The following is a 9,288-nucleotide window of genomic DNA, read 5'->3' as shown; positions in this document are numbered from 1 at the left end:
CTGAGAACTGAGCGGACACCAGGAAGCAGTCTGATCATCTCTTCATTCTTGAACAGCACATTGCCTCATCAAGCCCTCCATTAGAAAAAATCTCTCTTGCACCTGTGTTTGACAAAAATCATATGTTCTGTTTGAGATTTGAAATTTCTCTGGTTCCATGTTCCATAAATTCCAAGTTTCCAGCCAAAGCTCCTACCTTATCTTTAATCAATGGTGTTGCATTTCCAGCAAAAAAAAAAAAAGAGGAGTTGGGCAGCCCTGTTGCTTCCCCTCTGCAGTCTATTGAACTTATGTATAATAAGCATATACAAAACTGAGACCAGTGCCTTGGAAATCCTTCTAAGCTTCCCCTGAAGGCCAAGCAGTTGTATTCCTCTCAAATTATCTGTGCTTTAAGCCTAACAACTGCAGATTTTTCTCCAGCTTCTCTATTTATCCTTCTACCAACATTTTCCCCCTCAAAGATTCAAGCAACGGTTTTGTCTTTAAGGGAACTGGTCATTTGTAATTGTTCTCTTTCTACAGGATAAATTCAGTTTCAGGGGGAAAAAAACAACAAAAAACAAAAAGTCACCGATCATTAAAGCTTTCTGATGTTGTTCTCTGTCAGAAACAATTTCAATTTTGTTCTGACTTTGGTAAATTTCACTTATGGAACTTAATAGGTTAGCAGTTTAGATGTTTCTCTGAACGTGGGGAGAAGAGCAGGAGGTGAGGCAGGACAAAGGGCTTCTCAGGCAGCAACTGAAGCAGCTGCTTCTTCAGCTTGTGCTGAAGGACACAGGGCAACCTTTTTCTCTGAAAGTACGAGCAGTTTTATACATGTTCACTTATTTTTTCTCCTTTCTTGTCTAGAAAATATCAATGGATTAATCTCAATATTTCCATGAATTTTCCCAACTTAAAAATGGCTTGTCTCCAAAACACCACAGAGATGAGCTAAGGAAGGAAAAGCAAAACTGATGCATGTCAGCTGCACTCAGCATCTGCACGGCTTTCCCAGGCAATGGGATGATTGGCTGACAGAAAGTTGCTAAACAACCATTCCATGCTATGCTTTGCTTTGCTTGCAGATGCATCACCAGGTAGCTTACATCTCCAGCATTCTCCTGCAGCCCTTACATACCAGCATAATTTTCCACTAGCTGCTACACCTTCAAGGATTATTGAGAGGAGACAGCAGTCCTCAACCTCTCACTTGTTAGTGAGAGCTGGACAGGATTAGCCCACACTGAGGGGAGTTTGAATGCACCAATCAGAAAAAATCACTTCCCCCAGGCCGCATGGGATTGGCTGAACACAGTGGGCACCACGAGAATATGAGAAGCTTTAAGTCAAAGTCTGCCTAGCAACCCAGAACATTCTGGAAGCATTAACAGTTGATGGGCAGCAGGTGCTGGTTTCTGCCTGCTGCACTGCAGCTGGGTGCTATGGGTGCCTGCAGTGTTTAGTCCCTTGCACTTCCAGCTGTGGTGTAATTGTGCTGTTTCACTTGCCTTCTTTTTCTCATCCTCGTGAACTTGATGTGTTTCTTCTTGGTAAATGTGGTGGCTTGCTCCTTTGGGAAACTGGTGCTGTGAGGAGATGGGTGCTGTAAAACTTGCCTGAAGGAAAGGTGGGAATTGCTGTCCCAGCTGCTGTGGGTTCCATGATGGTGTTAAGCTTTTCTAAATACAGTTGCACAGTGCTGGCAGTTCCAGCCCATGCTGTGCAAGCAGCTCACCTGCACTGAGATGGTCTCTGTCCAGAAAATAGTTCTGTGTTTAAAACTCGGCCTGGGCGTGTGCTTTCTATAGTTGATTCCACCAGGTGTCCAGCCTGCGGTCCTCTTTTGATATTTATGAGGTCAAAGTTTTATACTTTCAGTGACTCATTTTCCGTGCTGCGCTGTTGAGTTAATTTAAAGCTGAGCAAAAGGATGAAACCGTGGATTGAGGGGTCAGAGCAAAAAGGTAAATCGATAGCTTCCATATTCAAATAGGCTTTGATAACTCCCTGCAGCCTGTTTTCTATTCCTTTTTGTTTCATCCTCTCCTCTAAAATATAACAGACTGTTTCTTATTTTGGTAATAATTCACTACATTTAAGGAATGTTGAATTCAGCCAAAAACCATCTTGCAGAGCAGATCATTCACTAATGGAGAAAAAGGACTCCAGTCTGTTCATAAAAGTAGCCTATCAGCTTCACTGGGGATTTTAATTTAAATAATCACTGAGAGGTGGGACTGAGAGACTTGGATTTTTGCCTGTTAATGAAAATTTAAAGAGTAATTACACTATTAATACATATCAAATCCTTTTTTTTTCATTTTGAAACACTTTAAAATGCAGTGTAAAATACTAGCACTTTTGCTCAAGGGGGCAGGGAGGAATATTTTTGTTTCATATCCATGGCAACTCTTATTTTTATTAGTCTTTAAAAAGAATTTGCTACTCTTAAACCTCTTTTTAAAAAAGTTATTGAATCATAGCCTCTTTGTTTTCTATTAAAATATATTTTCTGTTTATTGAGACATTGAATAGCTCTTCCTTTTTAAAAGAGTATAAATATAAAAATGACTATTAAAGAAAAAAGAATTCTTTAAAGAATTTTTCTCATTTCAGTTCAACAGCCTTAAATATTTCAATACTGGGTAACTCCCAGTATATTCATTTTTTAGGCTAAGGAGCTGAGGCCTTTCCCTTTTAAGAGAATCAGAATTTTGGGTTAATCTCTAACTTCTGATAAAATTCTTGCCCTTTTCCCTGGAGATACGTGTCCCATATATTAATTACTCTGTCTTTACCTTCTTCATATTTAATAGGTGAAATTTATGTTGTGGCTCAGACTTAACATTTATTGTAGGGAAGGAAAGGAACACTTCAATATAGCCTTTTATGGTTGTTTGTTTGTTTTAATGAATTATTCAGTATTAGAAAATAAGAAGACCAAAATCTGTGTTATGTAAAAGTACTAAAGCAAGGTTCCTTTTCTTGTAGGCTCAAGAACATGAAATGTTGAATTGATTTTACTAATGCCTTTCAAGTGAAATTAGATTTTTGGGAAACTTATAAGAGTAGAAGGAATCAACATTAGTAACAGTTTATAGTATCAGTGGGAATCCCTGGCAATGATTCTGATGTGAACTGGAAATAACTTGTGGCTTCATCAGTGTATGCACTTCAGCAGCATCCTCAAGTTAAGCTGCTCTAAGCTTGCAGGTTTTACTAGTAAGCTATCCTTGGATTAGCCTCAAAGTTTAATTTTCATCAACCTTGCCACATTTTTCATTATAAGTTGGTCTAAATACTCTTTCACTCTGGAAAAATGCAAACGACATTAACTTAGGACCTGTGTCATGGTAAATGACTTCTGAAAACTGGCCTTTCATATGCTATACCCCTTCTTTCTGAAAGAAAGGGATAAATTGGGAACAAATAGATGAAGCAGAATGTATACATTGGGATTTTGTATAAGTTGGGATTTTGTTTAATAGCCTTCTTATGTTCTATCAGAAAGGGAGTATCTGGGATGAGCTTCTAGATGTGAGAGTACTGAGTCTTACATGTGTAGGAATGGCGTTCTTTCATATGTTTGCTAATGTTCACAGGTTATATGAATCTGAAAAATGAAGCCAAGTAATGTGCTGTAAAGTCTTATCACTTGACTAATTTAAATGTTGGAGCTGCATGTACATTTTGTATGCCCCAAAGAATACTTCAGGAAAAAATCTTTTTCTGAGATGAGCAACTCATTCCTTGCTTTTCATTTCTGTTTTTCCATTTCTTTTGTGTCCTTCCCAACGCAATTCTTGTTATAGGCAAAGGATCAATATTGCATTTTCAGAACTAAATTTTAAAATCTATATATTGAAAAAGTGAAAGTTTGTGACAGGAATATTTTTCTTTTGCCATGTGTTAGGCTGCATTCATTCTCCAGGGAAGATTGTTTGCCAAAGGTTCTCTGAGCATACATTCCATAAGCAAGGAACCTCGCTGAGAAGTGTGCCACTGGACCTACCCGTGCAGGTGGAGAGAGCCAGCCAGCCAAGTGTCAGTGCAAGAGGGGCTTCCCATGCACTGTTTAGTGGGCAAAGCTTGCTGCAGCTGAGGAAATCATGGAATTGGCATCATGAACCCAGGACGTGGAGAACTGATGGAGGAATGCAATAGGTAGGGAGATGCATCTTCTTTCTGTCTTATACATCACTGCATTTAAAACTGTTTTAGTCTCATGCTGCAATTGGGTTTGTGAACTCCTTGGTCTTTGTGGAGTTGATGGCAGGAGAAAGCTGACAGCTTGGAGATTGGATATTTTGCCTTCTTGTCAGCTAAGCTAATCAGTTATGAAGAAATAAACATAAAAAAAAAAACCCCTCTTTTGTCTATCTCCTGCTAAAAATAGTCATGTAAAACAATAAAATTCACAGCAGCTTAGAAGTGCTTTTTAATTTAATATTAAAATTAAGATACTTGCTTAAATACAAGACCTAAAAGTGGACATTGTATTCCCCATCATTTTTTGAAAATAAATCCTTTGTTATTTTTAGGTTCCAGTGTCTTAACTGATTAAATAGATATAATTGTGCATTATAATAATCAATATTTTAAAAGACATTTTGTGGTAAATTAAGCCTGTGAAATCAATGTTGAATAGGTGTTTAAAAAAAAAAAAAGCTGTGAAAAGTGAATTAGCTGTTTGTTTTCACCTGAGGGCATTTGGTAGGCTGCATTACTTGTTTTCAGATCTGATTGGAAAATGTTTATTTTCCTCATGATACCATTGTTTTGATGATGAATGCTCTTGGATGTTATGCTTGTGAATTGTTTCCAACATTTCTAGTCAGGTAGGTGTGCTGATACGTTTAACTTATGTGAAAGTGTAGTATTTGCTCAGAGATAAAGCCCAGTTTGACCTGCTGCAGCTTAAAAATGGATTTGAGTACATAAAATTACAAATTCCATGTTGTGTGAACACGTTCTAGAGTTCAAATTCCTAGCAGTGGAAAAAATATATTGTATATAGGATTGGTATTTTGAATGGCATGTGCTTGTTTTTATCTTTTGTGCCTACCTTTGTAATTGAGAAAGTCAGCGGAGGAAGAGTACCTAACCAAGTGTTGAAGATGAGTTATAAGAAAACATTGGTTACTATTGTGTTGTTTTGGAAGTGTTCTAATCTGAGAAACACAGGTTTGATTTGCTTTCTGCACTAAGACTGCTTTTCAAGTCAGAATTCAGTCATGCATACTAATCTTAGTATATCAGCTGTGAATGAGGTTTCTTTTGAGTTTGCTCAGTAACTCTGTGACTGACACGGAATGGGAACACATGGGAGGACATTGAGGCAATGTGTTATGGCAAGGTGATCCGATAAAAATTTCATCAGACTGAGAAAGATGATGCAATAAAAAGAGGACCTGAGCCAGTTGCCTATATGAATATATATATATTATACACATATATAGGGAAGTCCTGCTCACCACAAAACAAACAAACAAATACAAACTGATTCCATGGTGTCTTAAATTTAAGTGGGGCTTGATTTTCTCTATAGAATCTGTTGCCACAGTGCCATCTGAAGAAGTTTCTTTTACAATATAAAGCTTGAGCTGTTTAAAAAGCTCTTTTAGTAGTGTGAGATGTCATGCACCAGTGTTGAATGTTAACTGTGATGAAATGAATGTGTTGTGAGGAAAAAAGTACTATGAAGAATTCAAAGGGGGGGAAAAAAAAACAACCAACCAACCTTCCAGAACTTCAGGTCATTGCACTCCTGTTCTTTATTGAGTGCATCTTCTGCACATTGTGTGTGGGAACTCTTCTTTTTGGTATCCCAAATAAAATCCGTTGGTATATTGGAAGTGCAGAAATCTAGGTGATAATGAATTCCAAACATGCTTTTTATTTGCTTTTAAATTTTCAGTTCATGAGAAAAAGAAACTATTTAGGTGGATATATGTATTCTCATTTATAAAATGGTGTGGAAAATTGTGCTTTAAAGAATGCATTGCTTTCAAGCAATTCCCATAAAATCAATCTACAGTGTACTTCTCTCAGTAGTGGAGATCTTGCTTTCAGAACTTAGAAACACCTTTAATCAACAGTTACCTCCAGCTCAGGTTTTTTGCCATTTATTTTTGTGGGTCAGATAAATTAGAAAGGAGTTTGACTCAATTAAGGAGCAGCAATCACAACTGTAAAAACTTTAGCATTTTTTTTTTTTTTTACACTACAACATTATGCAATATTTTTAGAAACTCTTGTCCCCACTAGAACCGTGAAAGAATTCTGCAAGCAACTGATTTCTTTTTTTTTTTCCTTCCATGTCTGTTCAAAGAGCATCTGGAAAGTTCTGTTTTTAGTATAGTGCGAGTAGTATTTCTGGCTACTACATGTAGGAGTACAATTCACATCTGCAGTCTGTCCTTGGAGCACAAGTTCTCTACTGCTTTCTAAATCTTCTGAACTGTTTTGAACATGTTGCAGAGTGAAGTCCTTGGGACCTGGTTGGCTTAATGCTAGGGTACAGATCCTGTCGAAAGTCACCTGGTTCAAGTTTGCTACACGTGTTTCACACGGTGTGTATGATTGTTTCCGTTCAGCAGATACTCTGGTACAGAAGTATGGAAGTCTGCACCAAGAGGAAAACCTTGCATTTAAGTTTTCCAGTTTCAAATTGGTTTTCCAACTGACCAGGCTGCAGTAGTTAGGGTGGTGGCAGGGATGTTGTTGCTTTCTTTTTCCTCACCTGAGAACAGCAGACTGTAATTTACACAAATGTCAAATGAAGTTTTACAGCAAATCCAGTCATATTAAGTCATGTCTATGTATTACATAGTCAGGGGCTGTGTGATCTATACTTTTGTTTTCTAATTAGTTATGCAATGCATTGAAACATTAGGATTTGAAGACTCAATCATAAATGTTCCTCACAAATATCTGTATTTGCTGCATGGGGAGAAGAGGAGAGAGAGAAGCTATTTGTTTTCAAAAACTAAAGTTTCTGAAGTGGAAAATATTTTCTTTAGGTCAATTGATTATTGACATCAAATATTTCCATTTCTCAGATGATGAGCTGAAACAAGTCCTGCTTGATGAGAACAAAGGCTGCTCTATTATAGTGGATGATTAGACTTCCAAACCTAATTATCCCCTTTGGGACTCAGCACAGACCTAATGCAGCTTGGATTATGGAGGCAGGTTCTTCCTTTCAACTTTGTTCAATAGATTTCTGACAAGTCTGTTCTTAAAGATGATTGTGCTTCAGCATAATGATTATAGAAATCTCTGTAAAGGAATCACTGGATTTTTTTTTATTTATTTTTACCTTTTTTTGGTAGTTAGAAGGCAACAGCTATTATGTTTACCTTTGTGGCTTCTTTTTTCCACATTATTTTTATTCAGATATTTTTTTCAAGCACATCCACCCTTACGTTCAATATATTAGAAGTGATTGATGCATTGAGTGTCTACCATCTGTATAACATTTTCATTTGCAAAACAAAATTGTCATCTAAAAGTGCATTTGTGTGATCAATTGAAGTGGTCATTGAGCAGTTTAATTGCCACGTCTAATTATAGCTTGATGTGCTGATGAATGGCATAGGAGTTAAGATAAACTGGGGAGTCGCTGAGAGTTGCATTTGTGTGTAGGCAGACTGTGTGACATTCAGACAAGAACATGGCTGCTCAGTGACCACTTAAGGCTACCAGTGAAGAAATAATAGGTTGCAGGTAGGCCCTGGAGCTTCAGTGATGAAGTCAACTGATCAGCTTTAGGTGTTTCCAGTAACTGATCCGTACTGCAGATCCTAAAACATTAAGGCATGTTTGATTTTCAGAGAAGGATAATAAAAAAAATACATATTAAGTTTAAATCCTAAGCTTCACTGTAAACATTAGTGCTTTTTTAGCAGTCCACACTTAACACAGAATACATTTTTAAAATAACTGTAAGTCATGTAGCAAAGTGCATCTACCCAACTCTTTTAGTTCTTTACTCAGCACTTCCATTACTGCATTTTTTTGTAGTTAAGGTATGAATAGTTACAAACAATAGACAGGGAAAACAGAAAAAAATTTCTACACTTGTAAATAACAGGAACTCAGTTTGCATTTAGTGGTTTTATATTTTGCTGGTCCAGAGTTAGAGTGAGTACAGATTCAAAAAACTTTGTTCTAAAATAATAATTAAAACATTTGTTGATTAGTTTGTAATTTACTTTTTATTACTAAAGCAGCTGTCTTTTTCTTGAAGACCAAAAAATTGATTGTCAATGTTTTAAACAATAATAATTTAAATGATTGTAATAAATAATTTATTGAAATGATTATAAGATGATAGTTAAAATGCTGACTGCCTTGCTTTGCTGATTTCCTTGATTCACTTCTTGAGGTATTTTTAAACAAGCATTAGGATTTCAGTAAACCTGCTCATTTTTTAAAGCAGTGTATGGAGCAACCCCAGCTTTGGCAAGTATCCTGGGAGATGAGAAAATGTAAACTGAGTATTTGCTGGTAGAAAATCAAAGTAGAAGGTGGTAGTTTTGATAACATCATAATTATTATTCTTGAATATAGAGTTCAAATTTTACTTTAAGGTATTTTAAAGATGAGGATCGTTGTATCCTTTTATGCTATTTTGTGCAGTTGAACACTGACAGACAACATAGAAAACTTGTATTTTTCATGTATTTGAGACCAAATTATAACATCAGTTCTTTGTGTTTATCCAAACAATCCATTGCTCCAGTACTGGTGGAGTTTGGCTGGGTGTCTCATAGCAACAGTCCTTTAAGAATCTCCAGTCATCCTCTGTGATTTGGATCCTGCTTGTTATTGAGAATAGGAGAAGGAAATAAATAAATAAATACCATGGAAGTTTTAAGGTGCTTTTATTAGATGTGGCAGAGAAAGGGGCTGAATTCTGAATATGTTTGTAGTGTTGGTGGTGGTGGGTTTTTTTTTGTTTTTTTTTTTTTTTATAATACTGTTTCAACTATGTCTTGAGGCTCAAAGAACATGGGAAAGAATGGAGGGTGGAAAGGAGGGAAAAATGCCTTGACATCTAAAACGTTTCCAGCCCGCTTGTAAATATGGGTACACCCACACCTACACTTCAGAAGCAGCATGCAAAATTTTTCTCTTATGCTTGCACAAACTTAATGGGAGTCCAACAGCTAAATTACCATGTCAGTGTTTTAAAGTGTTTGATTTTCATTATTTGTTTGGAGGGTTGCCTTCTGTAAACTCTGCAACTTTCTTATCATAGAAACCTTAAAAAAAAAAAAAAAAAAAAAAAAAAAA

At 36.5% G+C, this 9,288-nt stretch overlaps 1 long non-coding RNA gene across 2 annotated transcripts; it reads left to right on the top strand.

Annotated features, from left to right (window-relative positions):
• The first annotated feature begins 1,897 nt into the window (after positions 1–1,897).
• LOC122183115 lies at positions 1,898–7,211 on the top strand. 2 transcript variants are annotated; one of them, XR_006180104.1, is made up of 3 exons: positions 1,898–1,952; positions 3,902–4,152; positions 7,050–7,211. It is a non-coding gene; the product is annotated as an uncharacterized LOC122183115 (long non-coding RNA). The 2 variants fall into 2 exon arrangements; XR_006180103.1 differs by lacking the exon at positions 7,050–7,211 and adding an exon at positions 6,469–6,486.
• Positions 7,212–9,288: the final 2,077 nt, after the last annotated feature.

Source organism: Lagopus leucura, unplaced genomic scaffold (genome assembly GCF_019238085.1).
Source record: "Lagopus leucura isolate 7727_CA_CO unplaced genomic scaffold, USGS_WTPT01 Super-Scaffold_100017, whole genome shotgun sequence".
Taxonomy (NCBI): domain Eukaryota; kingdom Metazoa; phylum Chordata; class Aves; order Galliformes; family Phasianidae; genus Lagopus; species Lagopus leucura.
The sequence above is the reverse complement of the archived record's forward strand: the minus strand, read 5'-3'. Positions and strand labels throughout refer to the sequence as shown.